The sequence below is a fragment of the Tursiops truncatus genome, chromosome 21 (assembly GCF_011762595.2).
Source record: "Tursiops truncatus isolate mTurTru1 chromosome 21, mTurTru1.mat.Y, whole genome shotgun sequence".
NCBI classification, from domain to species: domain Eukaryota; kingdom Metazoa; phylum Chordata; class Mammalia; order Artiodactyla; family Delphinidae; genus Tursiops; species Tursiops truncatus.
In genome coordinates this window covers 28407519-28427022 of record NC_047054.1, presented here as the reverse complement: position 1 = coordinate 28427022, position 19504 = coordinate 28407519, and the positions used below count along the sequence as shown (strand labels likewise).

Sequence of the window (19504 nt, the reverse complement as noted above, 5' to 3'; positions counted from 1 at the left end):
CCAGTCTTCCTTCATCCCGTCCTATAAACAACAGCCACACTGTTCTCCATCTCAAGATCACTGCATCTGCTCTCACTTATAATAACTGATTGGGAAAGGACTTTGTAAGCAATCTGAGAACTTAGGATAACAAGTCTCTTGGACACAACTACTAGTGCCAGCTGAGAACCACAACCATTTTTGAGGAGGGAGGTAGATCATGGAGAAACCTTGGCAAAACATGTAGATCTAGGAATGAGACGGGAATGCAAGATGGCGCAGAGGCAGATACAAAACATCATGAGGATTTAGGTCTTTCCTGGGCTCTCACTTATCTTTCATGGACGAAGGTAAAATGTGAGGGCACCAACTACAGAGCATTTCTGATCAACAGCCTGTGAGGATTTCTGAAGAAATAGGATGTTGACATTGTTTTTTGGAATTGCTGCCTCCCCACATGTCTGGACGGCCACAGGGGGCCTGCTGGACCTCAACTCCAGTGATCTTTTACAAAACCTGGAACGTGCTTCTCTTGGGGTTGGGTGGTTGTCCCTGGGAATGGTGGATATATTGATCTTCATGCCATGACCCTAAAACGAGGCTATATTCTTCTACAGAAAGCCCTCATAGCATTTTGCTAAGTTGTGACTACTTTTCTTTTTGCAAAGGAAAACAGTTTGGCTGAGAAATCCTAGAGAACAAGGGTTGGCAAACTTTTTCTGTAAAGGTCTAGATAGTAAATAAATTAGGCATTTGGGCCACCCAGTCTCTGTTGCAGCACAAAAGCAACCACAGATTATATGGAAACAAATGAGTGTGACCATAAAACTTTATTTATGGGCACTGGTAGTTGAACGTCATAAATTTCCCATACGCCAAAACATGTTCTTCTTTTGATTTTTTTAAACCATTTTCAAGTATAAGAACCATTCTTTGCTGAACCAGGAAGAAATAGAATATATAAACAGACCCATCACAAGCACTGAAATTGAGACTGTGAGTAAAAATCTTCCAACAAACAAAAGCCCAGGACCAGATGGCTTCACAGGTGAATTCTATCAAACATTTAGAGAAGAGCTAACACCTTCTCAACTCTCAAACTCTTCTCAAACTCTTCCAAAATTTAGCAGAGGGAGGAACACTCCCAAACTCATTCTACGAGGCCACGATACCCTGATACCAAAACCAGACAAAGATGCCACAAAAAAAGAAAACTACAGGCCAATATCACTGATGAACATAGATGCAAAAATCCTCAACAATATACTATCAAACGGAATCCAACAGCACATTAAAATGATCATACACCATGATCAAGTGGGGTTTATTCCAGGGATGCAAGGATTCTTCAATATATGCAAATCAATCAATGTGATACACCATATTAACAGATTGAAGGAGAAAAACAATATGATCATCTCAATAGATGCAGCTTTCAACAAAATCCAACACCCATTTATGATAAAAACTCTCCAGAAAGTAGGCATAGAGGGAACCTACCTCAACATAATAAAGGCCATATATGACAAACCCACAGCAAACATCATTCTCAATTGTGAAAAACTGAAACCATTTCCTCTAAAATCAGGAACAAGACAAGGTTGCCCACTCTCACCACTCTTATTCAACATAGTTTTGGAAGTTTTAGCCACAGCAATCAGAGAAGAAAAGGAAATAAAAGGAATCCAAATTGGAAAAGAAGAAGTAAAGCTGTCACTGTTTGCAGATGACATGATACTATACATAGAGAATCCTAAAGATGCCACCAGGAAACTACTAGAGCTAATCAATGAATTTGGTAAAGAAGCAGGATACAAAATTAATGCACAGAAATCTCTTGCATTCCTATACACTAATGATGAAAAATCTGAAAGAGAAATTAAGGAAACAGTCCCATTTACCATGGCAACAAAAAGAATAAAATATCTAGGAATAAACCTACCTAAGGAGACAAAAGACCTGTATGCAGAAAACTATAAGACACTGATGAAAGAATTTAAAGATGATACAGATGGAGAGATATACCATGTTCTTGGATTGGAAGAATGAACATTGTGAAAATGACTCTACTACCCAAAGCAATCTACAGAATCAGTGCAATCCCTATCCAACTACCAATGACATTTTTCACAGAACTAGAACAAAAATTTCACAACTTGTATGGAAACACGAAAGACCCTGAATAGCCAAAGCAATGTTGAGAAAGAAAAACGGAGCTGGAGGAATCAGGCTCCCTGACTTCAAACAATACTACAAAGCTACAGTAATCAAGACAGTATGGTACTGGCACAAAAACAGAAATCTAGATCAATGGAACAGAACAAAAAGCCCAGAGATAAACCCATGCACATATGGTCACATATTTTTGATAAAGGAGACAAGAATATACAATGGAGAAAAGACAGCCTCTTTAATAAGTGGTGCTGGGAAAACCGGACAGCTACATGTAAAATAATGAAATTAGAACACTCCCTAACACCATACACAAAATATAAACTCAAAATGGATTAAAGACGTAAATGTAAGGCCAGACACTATAAAACTCTTAGAGGAAAACATAGGCAGAACACTCTATGACATAGATCACAGCAAGATCCTTTTTGACCCACCTCCTAGAGAAAGGGAAATAAAAACAAAGTAAACAAATGGGATCTAATGAAACTTAAAAGCTTTTGCATAGCAAAGGAAACCATAAACAAGACGAAAAGACAACACTCAGAATGGGAGAAAATATTTGCAAATGAAGCAACTGACAAAGAATTAATCTCCAAAATATACAAGCAGCTCATGCAGCTCAATATCAAAACCACAAACAACCCAATGTAAAAATGGGCAGAAGACCTAAATAGATATTTCCCCAAAGAAGATATACAGATTGCCAACAAACACGTGAAAAGATGCTCAACATCACTAATCATTAGAGAAATGCAAATCAAAACTACAAAGAGGTATCACCTCAAACCAGTCAGAATGGCCATCATCAAAAAATCTACAAACAATAAATGCTGGAGAGGGTGTGGAGAAAAGGAAACCCTCTTGCACTGTTGGTAGGAATGTAAATTGATGCAGCCACTATGGAGAACAGTATGGAGCTTCCTCAAAAAACTAAAACTAGAACTACCATATTACCTCACAATCCCATTACTGGGTATATACCCTGAGAAAACCATAATTCAAAAAGAGTCATGTACCACAATGTTCATTGCAGCACTGTTTACAATAGCCAGGACATGGAAGCAACCTAAGTGTCCATTAACAGATGAATGGATAAAGAAGATGTGGCACATATATACAATGGAATATTACTCAGCCATAAAAGGAAATGAAATTGGGTTATTTGTAGTGAGGTGGATGGACCTAGAGACTGTCATACAGAGTGAAGTAAGTCAGAAAGAGAAGAAGAAATACTGTATGCTAACACATATATATGGAATCTAAAGAAAAAAAAATGGTTCTGAAGAACCAAGGGGCAGGACAGGAATAAAGACTCAGACATAGAGAATGGACTTGAGAACACGGGGAGGGGGCAGGGTAAGCTGGGACGAAGTGAGAGAGTGGCATGGACATATATACACTGCCAAATGCGAAATAGATGGCTAGTGGGAAGCAGCCGCATAGCACAGGGAGATCAGCTCGGTGCTTTGTGACCACCTAGAGGGGTGGGATAGGGAGGGTGGGAGGGAGATCCAAGAGGGAGGGGATATGGGGATATATGTATATGTATAGCTGATTCACTTTTTTATACAGCAGAAGCTATCACACCATTGTAAAGCAATTATACTCCAATAAAGATGTTAAAAAAAAAATTCTTTGCTCATTGGCTGTACAAAAATTAGGCAGCAGACCAGGCTTAGCCCGAGGGCCATAGCTTGCCAGGCAACCCCTGCTATAGAAGAAAACTGTTTACTGTGAGAATCTGTTTTTCTGAGCACTGCGTAGGTACTTACACCAGCTCTCACCGTGACAGCCAAATTAGGGTGTCTCTTCAAATCTGTGAAGCTAAATAAATGAGGGCAGACCCCTCTTAGCATCTAGAATGCAGTGCGTGTACACTGGTGTTATTTCACATATCAGATTCCCGCACGGAAAACACTGACATGCCATTAATAATCTTCGGAGGAACACCTTGAAACTTGACTAGCTGAGGGCACATTGCAAATGGGCTCTAATGGCTTTTATTTCTCATTCTTGCCACCTCAGATCTAATCAGCTGTTGTGTCATTTTTAATTCCTACTTGGCAGGATTCTCCAACTCCCCTGGCTTTCTAGATAAAGGCTCAGAGGAGTACTACGCCTTGAGGCATCTAGGAGTGGGGAGTAGATCAGAGAGACGGAGGGCTGAGTAGATGATGACCTTCAACCATGGCTGATTGGAGAGGACCGGGAAGGAACCTAACTCCCTGGATGACCCCCAATCCACCCTCCACCTCTCTTCTGGGGTTCACTCAAGTCCTGACATTGCTTTCTCTGGGGAAAAAGGTATTTCACTCCTCAGTTAGGAACGAGCTTCAAATCTCACATCATTCTGTGTTGGCTAGGAAGAAGATGAAGGTCTGAATTAGACACCTCTTAAATGGGTAACTTTTCGTCATACAGAGTGATTGAGCTCTGGTTCAGCTCCTTCAAACAGGTACACCCACCACCACCCAGCCTGAGCAACCAGAGGGCCACCTTTGATGGTGACCGTACCTCCCTTGGAAAGCAGTGAGGAATTGCAAATAATGAAAAAAAATCCATTCCATAAAAATAAAATTACAATGAAATACATGATAATTAAAAATCAGTAAATAAAACTCATCAGAGCTATTATTTTAGCGTTTGCATGATCTTACCTATATTCGCTCATTTAATCCTTACTACAACTCAAAAATATCATTGTGTTCATTATGTAAGTCAGAAAAAGAAGGTCAGAAGGCAAGCAGTTTCTCAAGGGCCACAGCTGGTAAGTAGCAGAGCTGTTTACAAATGCAGACATATCTTGCTTCGGAGTCTATAATCTTAACTACCTACTAGGTGCCGGTGCATGTTTGCGAAATCATTTTCCCTCTCTGAGCCTCCGTTCCCTCAGCTCTGAAATGAAGCCGAAGATGATAAAATCTCTAACCTCACTTCTAAATCAAAATTCTGATTCTGTGATTTTCACCCCTCCCCTTTCAGGAGGGGAAAAAGTAAACACATAGCTTCATATGGTAACTTAGTGAAAAAACAAAAACTAAGTTTCCAGGGTATATCTTTGAGTCAGTATTTACGTAGTACACTCTACTACACACACCTTCTTAAAATAAACCTATGATGCAAGCAAGCAACAGTGGGTAACTAGTACTCATACCCTACTGGACTTGGTAAAGAGATGAAATGGAGACCCGTTCTGATCTGATCTGCAAAAAACTTAAAAGCAATCTTGAAGGTAGACAAAAATCAGAGCAAAGAGCTTTCCAACCCAAAATTCAAGACTTTGGATTATTTTTAAAAAGCATTATGCTTATTACACTCTACTTATTAAGACCAAAATATACTTGCTAGCAAGACCTTTCAGCAAGGACTGAAGTTCTAGGCACTTTGGAGGTTAGCAGAAACTTGCCTGATTCATTTCTTTACTCATTCTGAGTATTGCTGTTTAATTCTGAAACCTAAAGCAGCCAGTTAACTAAAGCTCTCATTCCCGGAATGTTCCAATATTGAGTGTCAGAGACAGAGGGAAGGATCGGGGCTGGGATGGTAAAATCCAAGGCCCTCCCCTGAACACTTCCTGACCAAGAGATGGGAGCAATTTCCTTCCAGCCAATTAAACTCAGAAATCTAGGATCTATCCCAGCAGGGACATGGGGGGATTGGCTAACATTAAACCCCATGATGCAAGCCAATCAGCTCACAGGGAGAAATCCACCAACCTCCCCTTAGGACACAAGCTGTGGCATTTTTAAAAAATTCAAGAGCAAGTCTGTGGCGGAAGGCAGATTTCCTTCCCTGTCCTACAGATCCTAGCAGAGTGACTTGCTCCCAGCCCCATTTATAAACTTTGTTTTGGCATTTCAAATATTGATTTTTAAAATATTCTTCAAGAGAAAGCCACTTGGGGACCTTTAAGTTGGGGTTCACAAATGATGCATGCCCAGATGTGTTTATTGCAGGATGGACATATACTTTTTCCCTGTCCTCCTTCCCCTCCACCTAAGTGTCTCTTTATTCACTATTTTAATTACCTAATCGTAAATTTCTTTAGGGGGTTACTTAGAAAATTAGCATCAAAGCTTGGCAGTAAATTCAGGGGCTTTTGGAGACAGTCCAAGCTGTTTCACCTGTGATTAATTAGATGATTTTTTTTTTCCTTTAAGTGCCAGAAGGCTGTTGAGGTCTTTAAGCAGTTACATGACTGCTGGCACTACTGCAATTATGATTGATGCATGCGTCTGGAGTCTGAGGCAGCACCCTGGCTTTTGTTGATGGTGTGTGTGTGTGTGTGTGTGTGTGAGAGAGAGAGAGAGAGAGAGAGACAGAGAGAGACAGAGAGAGACAGAGAGACAGAGAGACAGAGACAGAGATAGAAGGACAGACTTGGGAAGCAATAGCTTGAAACCCTCCAAAGGTTTCCACAACGTGAGTTGCTTTTTTAATATCCCTGCAAGTGCAAGTCTAGAAGCTTCAGGCCAGGATCTTCTACCATAATATCTCAGCAATTTCAGAAATGTTGCTTGAGCAGTCCTCTTCCTCACCATGAATCACTGCAGTCTTTGTGGAGTCTTTGCATAAGCTCTCTTTATGACACGCACTAAGGAATGTGTATTTTCAACAAGCCTTTTGCTTTATATAAAGCAAGCAGTCACACCTGTTTTAACATTTCACCCTGGTGAAATTCAAGAAGGGGGGAATGCAGGCTCTTTGGGTAATTCATTGCGTATGAAGTCATCCCCCAACACTGGCATAAAGTTAATGTAACCCGTGGGTATATTTAGGAAAAAAGTGATTCTTTGCAGCCACCATGAACATGCTTTCAAGGATGCAACAGAGAAATTCGGTGATTGTTTGATTCAGAGAGCCAGCTTGTCAGTTTCTCTTTATACTCTGTGAATGAGGGAGAGAAAGGCTCCTTCAAACCATTTGACTCAGTCAAGGTAGCAGAAAGTTCAAAGTGTTGGCCACCTTTTGCTGGTGTCTGTATAACCTTACAAACTCCTCAGCCCCTAGACTGGAGATCGTCTAATATTTGCTCCACTGTCCCTAATGCGCGTGACAATATTTATAGAGCAAATTCAATGATCTGATACCCACCTGCCCTCTGAGGACTAACAGGAATGTTGGCCACATGGGTTGGTGGCAGAGATTTCCCCCCAGACCAGGGGTTGGCCGACTCCTTTTATAAAGAACCAGAGGGTCACCATTTTAGGCGTGCGGGACACAAGATCTCCATCACACCTACTCAACACTGTGGCTGTGGTGTGAAAGCCACCTAAGGAAGAGGCCAGTGAATGGACACACTGAGTACCAATGAAACGCGCTGGCTTCCCCCTGGCCTGGAGCACTGTTTCTCAGACACCGGGTATCTCGTTAAAATGCAGATTCTGGTTCTGAGGGTCGGGAGTGTGCCTGAGAGCTGCATTTCTGACCCTCCTGACCAGATGTCAGTGACGCTGCTGATCGAGGACCTCGCTCTGAGCAGCAATCCCACAGCGTCTCCTCGGAAAATGTCCTTCCTTTCTGTGTCCAGGGCACTTCCAATAACACTGAGGCTCAGAGAATAGAGACGGGCTCTTGGTTCATTAGGAAGATCGCTGTAGGACTAGGCTTAGGTTTATACCCTTCGGATCTAGACGCTTCAAAGATTCATCCAGCGCTCCATCCCTTGGAAGAGCCCAGATTTCCCTCTCCCGAGCATCACCTTCCTTTTTTCACCTTTAAGCTTGGTTGTATAAGATCTCCTCTTCCTAAGTGGACAGATGGCTCGGGCTGTGGTGCAGCTGTACACACAGCACATCAGAGTCTTTTACACCTGACTGCCAGCCCCTTCCCGGCCCTGGCATGGAGGGCTCTAATGGCCCCTACCTAATTGGCTGTGATGCAAAAGCTAATGTAGGTTGAGAGACCAATTAACGGGGCTTGTTTCTACCGAGGCTGCATCTGAACATCAATTATGCTAAACAACACGCTGTATTAAGACGTTTCCCTGCCACTATCATTTGCTATGGGACACCTCAGAGCAGGGCAGAGAGATACCCCCTCTCACTGCCTGCCCGAGGCGTTTCTCTCTGTCTGTCAGTACAGACGGCTGGCAATAGGGAGCACAGGTTTAGAGCTAGGAAATCCATGACGCAGGGACACATCGGACACTAACTGATTACCTTCTCTTGGGCCTCGGTCTCTAGACCATGGGGGCTATGGTTCAAGAAGCCAGAGAACAGGTTGGGTGAGGGATGCTGGTAATCCTTCCACGTGACCTGCTGATTCCACTAAGAAACGGAAACCCTGAGGCTCTGGAGGCTCAAAGGATACTTTCCTTAAAACTTGAAAAACAATCAATAACTGAAACTGTTGGTACGGGGAAGATCATTGTATTTTCTCTTGCAGGTCAGGCTGGTTTTGAACTCCATTTCTCCCTCATCTCAAGCTTCTCTCTTAGAATGCATTTCTTGATTTTTTACACCAACACTTTGGTCGTTAAGCTGCCCAGTTCATTTTAATTTTTCCTGATCGTGCAGCTTGTATGTACTGAAAATGCTGAGGAATCAGACCAAATTTAAGACACGACACAGTTGACAGTTTAGCTAGGAAGACGGGACTAATATTCAGACATCTACTCATTTACTCAATCATTCATCAATTCAACAAATACTTCTTAATCATCCACTATACTTCAGGCAATCTGGGCTAGAAGCCTTTCTTTTTACTCTAAGTTTATTTCTAGATAGAAAGGTAGGTAGTCAAATGAGTAATAGTAATGCTGGGTAAGATGTGCTATTATATCTGTGATAGTAAGATGCTAAAGGGGGCACAAAATATACAAAAAACACAGAACAATAAAATTGTGTCTGTTCATTAGAGCATTACATATAAGGCACATAAGGTAGGTTTACTAATTTACAATGGAGTGCCACGCCCTCTCCCATTCCTCATCATGCTTATATCAGAAACCTTTCACTCTCAAACTTTGGGAACTTTATGAGAAAACTGATAATATTAGGCATAAGCTCCCTCAATGACCAGCAACCAAAAGCTATCTATAGTTGCACTTATTCTCACCTCCATTTTTCTGGTCTTGCAGAAGGAGATGTAATTTCTCATGTTAAGGCCTGTGCTCTTCTAGACCTGTGCTCTTGACGGACTCTCCTGCCTTATCTAGACCTTACTGAAGGAGAAAGGGAGATTCCCTTTCTCCTTCCCAAGTTGGCAACTTTGTCGCAATTGGTCCCTTCTGCAAAGCATACAATTATGACCAAGTTTGTGGGTTCCCTTAAAAATAAAGTCCTCCCTTGACTCTGCGTTGGACTAGCATTAGTGCTTAGGTTTGGAAGAACAAATAGTTTTTTATCTTGCATGTCACCTACAATCTACTGGCAGTGGCTTTCCTTACCTTCCAAGCCTAGAATTCTTTCTTCTTCACTGTTTTCAGTTATTTCCACCCACTGCTCACTTGTTCTTCAAACACCTGCAGTCTTTGTTTGACTTCATGTTTCCTGGCCTTGACCCGACATGTTATATTAATGGCTGTCCAACTCTCTGACTCTCTCCTCTCTTTGCTTCTCTTCTAGATCTCTGCTACCTCACTGCCCATCCTTCTCCTGTCCTCTGTGGGCTCTCATGTCTCTGCATGCGTCTTTGCATATTGTGTTCTTCTTTGTATGTTTCTTCCTTGGACTCTTCTCACTTCATACCATCACTGAGTGATCCCTTCTTATCACCTGCTGTCACTTACCACCATGTGCTGACATTCAAAATGCATTCAAGTCAACTCTGCTCCCATGAGCGCCAGCCCCATCTCCCTGCTTCTTAGGCTCCTCAACTTGTTCTAAAGTCATCAATTTTCCACCCAAATCTGCAACTCCTTCTGTCCTGGGGAATGGCAGTATCATACAAAACTTGGATGTTATCATCTACTCTTGTCTTTTTCTCACCCTGACACCTCATCGATCAATAAGTCCTGCCAGCTCTATTTCTCGAACCTCTATTAGATCTGTCTTCTCTTCTCTATTCCCATGTCTCTTGCCTTAATTCGGGTCTCATCATCTTTTATTTGGACAAGGGCAATTAGATTACTATCTGATGTCTTTGCCTCTGTTATGATCTCTGATTTTATAGCCTTTTAGTCTACCCAACACAGTGTGGCCCGGGTTACCTTTCTAAAATACAAATCTGATTGAAGAGCAAGGCGCACATGGAAACGTCTGTGGAGAGCCATGGCCTGCGGCGCTTGTCAGGCTAGAGAGGAGAGGTTCAGCTGAGCCATCTGAGCAGCCGCTGGGAGAGGGGGTACAGAGGGTATTAAGGATGTTAAATTCCAGGCTTCCCCTTTCTGCCCTCTGCACCTCACCTGGTATTGTGCTACTAGATGCTTAACAACCAACTCTCACCAATTAAACAAACAAACCCCTTATTTGTAGAGTGAGCTGCTTTCCATGGTGCAAATATTACCACTAGGGCCAGTTTCAAGCAACCAACATCACTGGAGTTTGGAAGAAATTCGCAGCTGGCTCTCACAAGACCACAGCTTTTGTTCTCTTTCCTCATACTGAGTATCTCTACAGTGGGATCCAGGTTGAAAAAAAAGAACCCAAACGTTTCCCTGGCCACCTCTGGTATACAAGCCTCACCTGGAGCCAGCCAAGCCCTGGATGAAGACAGCCTTACTAGGGACTGCGCTGGACTTCAGGGAGAGGCAATGGTGGGCAGAAACTAAACGCAAATTCATGAGCTGCCCGGGCTCTGTAAACAGAAGATGAGGTGGAGTGGACGTTGAGAGCATCCCGTGCAGCTGCTGGTGGGGATGCCCACCTTCCCGCACAGAGACAGGGAGGCTCCAGAAAGGTCTGCCCTTTGCTCATGGGCTGACCCACCAGCATGCTGATACCCTGTGGCCGGCCTGCCTGGAGGCCACCCTCCCAAATGCCACTGCCTCTGCTCCCCAAAGCAACACACATAGAACTTTTTCGTAACTGTGACAGAATGGATTACTCCTTTCTGCACAACACTGTATGTCATTGTCAACATCAAAAACTTCCCTGCTCTGCTCTAGCAGCACCTGCCTTATTGATCGGGTGCCTTCCGAACAACTCGCTCACACAAAGCAATTAAACCTGTCTGACTTCAAAAGTAACGTAAGACAAGCCATGTCAAGCAGTATAGCACTCACCTAATACGATTATTTCTCCTCTTCCTGGTGATAATGGAATTATGCAAAAGCGGCCTTGACCCAGTAAGGATTTTCTCTTCAGAATCAAATCTCTGCTTTCCCCTAACTCACAACACCCCGCCAGCCCCCCGTTTCTTCTTGTTTTCTAGCCGTTCATTCGGCACTGCTGCCCTCCTTTGTGTACCAGCTTGCAAATCTAAGAGCTCCTTACCTGTGAAGCAGTGCAAACTGATGAAAATGTGGCCAGATGCATCTAGTAGGTAAATGATGAAGAAAAGACATCCATCTCTGTCTATTAATTCGTTCTGAAAAGTGTCTTGATTGTCTCCAGTGTGATTGCAGTCCACTCAGGTGGCTAGCTTTCATTTAAGGAGTGAGACTTTTTACAACTATCTCAGATTTCCCCCATTTCTCATTGTCCTCCGGTTGTCTGGATCCTGGGCAGAGGGATGTCTTGTCCCTGGGCTCTAGTAAAAAAGAAGCATGGTTGATGTATTATTAAAATACTTCCATGATGGTTGATAAATAGTCATTGCCTTAAGTGGCCCTAGTTTCCCTTGTACATTCCAAAGTGACCAGCCTTCTAGCCCCATGCAGAATTCAACAACGATGTAACCACCAACAATGTTGGGCAGGGTTTGCTGATTAAGGGCTCTACTCCTTCTATACAGACAGCATCCAATCTGATTTTTGGTGACTGTAATCTACATGGTTCAGAGTACGCTACTGCTTAGACCCATGATTTCCAATGCCAGTAGAGTCAACTCAGTACTTATAATTTTATAGAGATGCAAGCCCATTTTAGTGTGGGTTACTTTGTGGATACCTATTAAGGAAAATTTCTAAATCAAATCCCTAACTACAGAAGTTGCAGAAGAATCAGAGTTTCTTCTCCTGCCCCTGATTAAGCTTCTGGTCCCTTCAGCAAAAGTCCAGGGCTTATGGAGTATGTGTTTTCTAGCTTTACTATCAAAGTAAAACTTATTTCAAGGTTATTCTAGGATCCAGGACAACAGAAGTCAGTCAGCTGGCATAATAGTTGCCTGCCTGCTTTGTGTTTTATGAGAATAAGGGTGACTTTCAGGCACCCCACAGCAAGTATTACCATCTCTCAAACATCTGTGCACTCGATTCCCATGTGTCAGATGGGAGCAGATTTTAATCGTTGCTCTGTGCAGCACTGTGCTGCATGGACTCCACATCCCACCACCTAACTCTGAGTCAGTGGAGGTCCTTATGTGTAGGCTCTTTACTGTTAGCAGATCCAAGCATTCAACCCAGGTAAAATCCATGTATACAACGGACTGACCACTCAGAAGAACTGTTAAACTATTAAGGTGATTGGCCTTTTCTGTTCAAAATAATGGAACAGTCCCTGCTGTGGTTGAAGACAGCCAGATACAGGAGGACACAGGAGCTTAGCTCTCTCCTGGTTGTAAAGGCACGAGTTTGGTCTTCCAGTACCAGCCCTACTCAATCACCACGGAGAGACAACAACCCGGCAGGCCCCAGAGGAGATCCATGCAGAGGAAGTACAATTTCATTGGTTCTATAATAGATTACCTTAAGTCACATTTTAAGAAAAGTTAAAGAAAGGGCATAGAAATATGAGAGTTATATAAGAACTATAGAAGCAAATAAACAATTTTATAGTATAAACTGTATATGTTCCCCCCCCACAGAGAGCATCCAATCTGACTCGTGAAGCCACTATGTTACCGTCTCTGCCAGGGAAGCCCTCCATAAGGATGCCAGCATACACGCCAGGAGTGCTTTTTCCTACCTAATTCCTTCAAACTGTCACTCCTCAAATGCGAGAGAGTTTTGGAATTCAAAAATATTTGAACTGACTGGCATCCACCTACATCACCCCTGTGTCATACTTTCATTTGGCCCCTACATAGCATTGCTTTTAGCCAGAGTTGATCAAAGTTACGCATGAAAACATCTCATTTGCTTTCTAGCCAAAATCAACTAGAACTTTTGCTTCTGTCGTTAGGATTGATAGGTGTTCTGGGAGGGCCCTTTCCCTGCAGAACAAATACACCCTGCAGAGGAAATGTGCTTTGAGGCATTGCTGAGCTTCTTTTATTTGGAAGCAATTGATAAGGACTGGCATTACTTATTCTTTAACTGTTTGGTAGAATTCACCAGTGAAGCCATCTTGCCCTGGACTTTTCTTTGTTGGGAGGTTTTTGATTATTGATTAACTCTCCCCACCATCTAAAGATATGATGAAATTCCGATCAGAATTCAAGTGGCATTTTTTCACAGAAATAGAACAAACAATTCTCAAATTTGTTTGAAACCACAAACAATGTAAATTGCTGCAGCCACTATTTTGTTAGTTGATTGTTACTGGTCTTTTTTTTTGTTTTTCTTTTTTGTTCTCTTTTTTGATTAATCGAGGTTTTTTTTTTTTTTCCATTTTGCTCTTTCATAGTTCATTATGCATTCCTTGTATTATTCTCTTAATCTTTACCCAAGAGATTATAATGTTCATCTTTCACTTAATAAAGTTACTATGAATTAGTATTTTCATCACTGTTTTCCACCAATTTCCAGCAATGTACAAATGTTAGGCATCTTAAATTCCATTTATTTCTCTCCCATGTTTATTTTAAATCCCACAAAATGATATTACTATTGTTAAAAAATCAATATTAATTTGTATTTATCTATATTTACCTTTTTTTGCTCTTCATTCTTTATTGCATTTCTGTACTTCCTTTTATGAACCTTTTCTTTATGTCTGAAGAATTCCTTTTAGTATTTCTTTTAGTATTAGTTTGAAGGTGATAAATTCTTTCACTTTCTGTTTGTCTGGTAATTTTTGTATTTTGCATTTATTTATAAATGATATTTTCACTGGGTATAGAATGATAGGTCTTTAGTTTTCTTTGTTTAGACCTTTAAATGTGTTATTCCCTTGCTCCATTGTTTCTGTAGAAAAGTCAACCTTCAATCCTTTTGTAACTTTGTTGGATATATAATGTGTCTTTTTTAAAACTCTGGATGCCTTTAAAATCTTCTAGTTTAGTTTAATTTGAAGGTTTTTTACTATGATGTGTTTAGTTTTTTTCACTTCTCATGCTTGGGGTTCACAGAGACTCCTCTTTAATGTGTGTGTTGATGTCTTCAGTTTAGGATAATTCTTAGTATTTCCTCAGATATTTTTCTCTATCTCATGTGCTCTCTCTCTCCCCCTATTTTTCTGAAACTTTAAGTACATTTTAGACCTTATTACCATGTGCCATGTGTCTCGTAAACACATTTGTGCATTTTTTCCATGATTTACTCTTTTTTCTACTAACCTGTTTTCCAATTCGCTAATTTTACCTTCCTCTCTACTCAAACAGCTGTTAAACCCAACTATTACGTTTATAATTTTACTTCTTGTACTTTGAAACTAATTTTTTGATAGATCATCATTCTCTGGTAAATTTCTCCAATTTTTGTGTTCATGTCTCTGAGTGAATGAAGGCAGGGCCTCTTCCCTCTCCACACAGCTTTTCCACCATGACAATCAACCATGAGGCATTTCCCATCAGAGTCCTGCCTCACAAAGGATGTTTACAACAGAAATGTGAGAGCCTGAGGAACCACAGCCAGCAGGACACTTGTTCTTCAAGAAGTCACAAGCCCCGGCACCTTGCATACAACACGCTCGGCATGACAGGAGACAGGCTCAAGGACCTGAAACTTCTGAGGAGAACCATCGAGAGTCACTTTTGCTTTAATACATTTCTGAGGGTGGGGATGATGAGTGCAGAATAACGTACACAAAGCTGGAAACCGATGGGCTACTTGAGAAGCTTCACTACGTTCAGACTCGGAACTATGATTTCCTTGAAGATGGGCACATAGTTTGGGTTTTCCTGCCATGGGACCCTGCTCCAGATTCCTGACGATGGTCTGCTTCATGTCCTGGCTGCCGACCCCTCGGGTGGCCAGCAGTGTGCCAATGTGGCCATCCTTGATGTCTGGGTATTTGCTGACCAGAGTTGAAACTTCCAGGCACAACTTCTGCAAGGGCGACAGTAGGGTTACTGTGCTCACCTGCATGTTTGCTGAATCCAGAGGCCAGCTTCTGGAATAGGAAGTGGAGCAGCTCAGCCTCCCTGGCTGTCTTCTCGGCATCTCCTTGTACTCCTTAGTGCTCCAGGATGAGACGTGATTCTGCGTGATGGCCCACGGGTACCCACCACCACTCACTCTCACCCTCTTTTTGTATGGATTTTTAGTTTCTGCAAAATCACTGAAATATTCTTCCGCAGTGACACAGATGATGTCTACAGCGTTTGACCCTAACAGCCACTTCTTTGTTATCAGCTCATCGAGATGTTGCTCCAGATCCTGGAAGACCTCTTCCTGGTATCTGCTGCAGCCTCCTCGCAGCAACGGTATCTAAAATCCCATCCATGTTTGGTTGGCTCAGAGACACACCCTCTTCCACTTCATTTTAAAAATACTTCCTTTTTAAACTGATTAGGGGTTCCTTAAAGCTCTGACAGCTGTGATGATCGCTATCATATCCTGAACATAGCAGTGTGGTGCTGCCAATGTTTCAGATGTTCTATATACAACTGAGCCTCAACTCTGTGTCTAAGAAAGGATTCATTTGCTGAAGATGCAAACTGGTAATTTGTTTTCAAATCTTCACTCATCTGAGCAGTAATTTAAAAAAATGGATGGAACATCTGGAAGACAGTGGTAGGGAGTGTTCTCACTTGGGTCCACTTTGGGCTCAGTCTCTTTCATTCAGTCTTTAGTGTCTGTGTCTAGTGCTTTCTGCAGCCAGACAATGATGTTTGAAGTGAGAGCTGACATGTACAGATGGAGCAGCTCAGACACCACATTTGAAGAAAGTAAAAGCTTCAGGGCATTGATGTCCACTTCTGGGACCAGCTCCACATTCCCAGTCATCTTTGCGCTTGTGTAGGTGTTTAAGACCCAGGTCAAACAGGCTCATAATCTCACTTGCTTCTAGATCTTCCCACAAGATCTGCATCCAGGTTCTCAGGGCTTGGTGGTTGAGGAGTTTCTGAAAATCTCATAATGGGGAGAAAAGCACGCAACCATCAGGTTTTTGGCAACAATGGGGTCATCTAGGACATGCTTCCATATGATTTCCGGGTGGCAGATGAACCACACCTTGTTGGACTCCCTGGGGTTCTGCCTCTGTGCCCTCAATTCTAGCACTCACGATTCTGTCCAAGATAACAAAGATTTCCTCCTTCCAATTCTTGGACCTCTCAAGGGGAACAAAACTAGTTTGCATTTTTTTTGGTCAAGTATGCACCAATCAATTTTTCTTCCCTTTCCAAGATCCTGACAACAGAGACCAGAAAAATGGGGTCCTGGGGGGTGGTGAGCGGTGACCTCTGCAGCACCATCCCCAGCTGCTTGGCCAGCTCGTCTGAGAGCCCCTGTGTGCTCCCAAAGTCACTGTGGATGAGGGTCACGTCCACGTGGCGGTGCTCGGACATCAGCCCTTCCCAGGAGCACACTCCTGTTCCAGGTCCATCAGGTTCCAGTGGGCCTGAAGGAGTGCCCCTTGTTCAGTGAGGTCCAGGGTCCCCACTCCTCACAATCCGGGACACCAAGAAGATGTTCTTGAGGGTCTCCACAGCTGCAGCGAGCTGGGTGCGCTGCACGACGGCATCCTTCATCCTTGACGTACTTGATGCTCTTGGTGGATGGTGTGGATGCTCCACCTCAAGTCTTTGCTGATGTTGGCCAGGGACCGCAGGATGTCTCTGACATCATCCAGTGCATTTTGGAGCTGGTTCCAGCCCATGTGGCACCCCCTACAGCACCCCGTCCAACCATGACTGGATAGCGACCTGCAGTGTGACCTCCACGGATGCCTTTCTCCAGGCCTCTCTTCTGAGGTTCCCCTCCTCTTTGCCCTGCTGGTCCAGGCACAGAAGCATCCCAGCGACCTTTTGAATCTCTGTTGCAACATCCTCCTGGTCTGTCTCCTTCATGGTTAAAAAGCAGGCGGAATCCGCCACCCTTCCCCGCGTGAGAGCAACGATATCCCTTGGCACTGCCACCCGGCGCCTGACTGGAAGTGTCATCCGATTTCTTGAATGTGTTCATCACAGTTACTTTAAAATCTATGTCTTGTGTATTATATCTAGATCATCTTTGAGTCATCTACATTATCTATTTTTTTTCTCTTGATTTGGTCATTTGAGTCTCTCTAGTATCATTCATGGTAATTATTTACTTATTTCTTGAAGGCAAAATGGAATAAAAGAGGCTGGCGACATTGCTGTATCTCAGGAACTAGAAGGAAGCAAGGCTTGCTGGTGTGTCTGGAGGCTGATGCAGCTTGCTCGGGAAAAGCATCAAATAAGGCAGAGATGAGACTGAATCCAGCCATTTTGATTGAGTACCGGATACTGTGTATAAAACGTGTAGAAACTCTGAATAATGCTAACTTCCAGCAGATTAGAATCTATTTATTTGTTTACTCATAAGTTCGCTAGAGTAGGTCTTGGTTCCCTTGATGCAATCAGGGGATGGGAGGCATTAAAGCTGGTTTCAGGCTTTGTGAGAACTGGTCTACTTCTAGTTTGAAGTAATCCTGAAGGAAGACCTTTCAGGAATCTCAACTGAGAGCAAAGGCTGTTAACCTGGGCCCATCACCCTTGCCGGGCCTCAGATGCCACTTCACCTCCCAAGCACTCTGAGATGGGTCAAAGCTCTGCTCAGCTTTCTAGCTTCTTAGCTGGCCTTTTCTTTCGTCTTCTCAGCCTCTTATGTTGCAAATATTAGTAAGAAATAATACCTTCAACGAAAAAAGCAGCACAGAGTCACGCTCAGTGTTTCCATTCTCTTTTCTCTAAAACTTAGTTCTCTCAATGCCTAGCTGCCTTGGTAACACTCAACCCCAATTTTTTCCCCTCCTACCCCCACGGAACTGCTGAAAGCCCTTAGCCTTGAAATGCAACTGGATCTCTTGTTTGGTGCCACTTACTGACCGGCAAATGCCTTGAGGGAAAAACAGCACAGAATGGTGAACTCACCTCAATGGCTTTCTTTTCTCTTGGGTCTTAGACTTTCAAGTTCTTGCTGACTGTGTTGCTCTATGATTACTTCAAACAGGTATTTAAAAAAAAATTTTAACCAGTTTTAAACTTTTTTGTTGGCATGAGGCTTGGTCTGCTACAGCTACTCTCTCATGATCAGAAACATAAATTAAAAAGCATCATATTTTTATATAAAAATCAAAATTCTCATTTTCTCTTAAAAATAAAATATTCTAGCAAAATCGGGCCACGTTCTTGCATAGAAATAATGGCTAGAGGTAAGTAGCCCCTGTCCTTTAATTTCAGGTATATGCTCTCCAGTTTAATTATCCGGATCACTCAGTGACCCCTGAGAGTAAAAAAAGAAGAAAGTCCGTAATTGAGCTTTGAGTGATACTAATACCTAATCATGTTGTATAAAAGAAGAGCTGAAGGGGACATTGAGAATGCATAGTCAGGAGGGTAAAAGGTTGATTACAAGATTGTTGTATCACGCAACTCGAGGGAAGACAATGTTTCAGAATGGAGTCGGGCGGCGGGGATCATCTGTGCTGAATTCTGCCGAGCCTTCAAGTTGGGCCAGTACTAAATATTCTCTAGTGAGTGACTTAAATGGAATTGGTGATCTTAGAAAGAGTCTTTCTAGCAGAATCACGGGGTTTACAGAGGTTGGGGTGGCTTAAGGAGTGAATCAGAGCTGTGGAAGTAAAGTGGTGATGTACACAACTAGTTAAAAAGTCTGTGTCAGGAAGGCAAGAGAAAGGATGGTGTTGGGAAGGATGGGAGCTAATACATTTCAGAGATGAGTGGTCCTTCTTGGCTGCCTTCTTGGTACATCAGCTGGCTTTCCCCACTTTCTTACAAGATGAAATGCTGCAAAGATATTTTCTTGAAGATGAGAAAGAGGAAAAGCTGGTCAGCACTCCCCTGTCTCAGGAAAGAAAGAAATAAGGCTTGCTGGGCTCTCCGGAGGCTAACTGAGGTTGCTAGAGAAGAGAGAAAACGAAGGTGGAGAAAAGCCTGGCTCTAGCCACTCACCAGACCTGAGCAGCCCTGCCTTGTATGAAGTCATCCCCCTTCCCTGCCTTGACAGAGGCAACAATCAGAAGATAGCAGCACGGAGGCTGCCTGGGTTTTCCTTTCC

The 19504-nt window shown here is 42.8% G+C and overlaps 1 pseudogene; it reads right to left on the bottom strand.

Moving 5' to 3' along the window:
* Positions 1-14991: 14991 nt before the first annotated feature.
* LOC101324606 (exocyst complex component 3 pseudogene) lies at positions 14992-17325 on the bottom strand (annotated as a pseudogene).
* Between the last annotated feature and the right edge of the window lie 2179 nt (positions 17326-19504).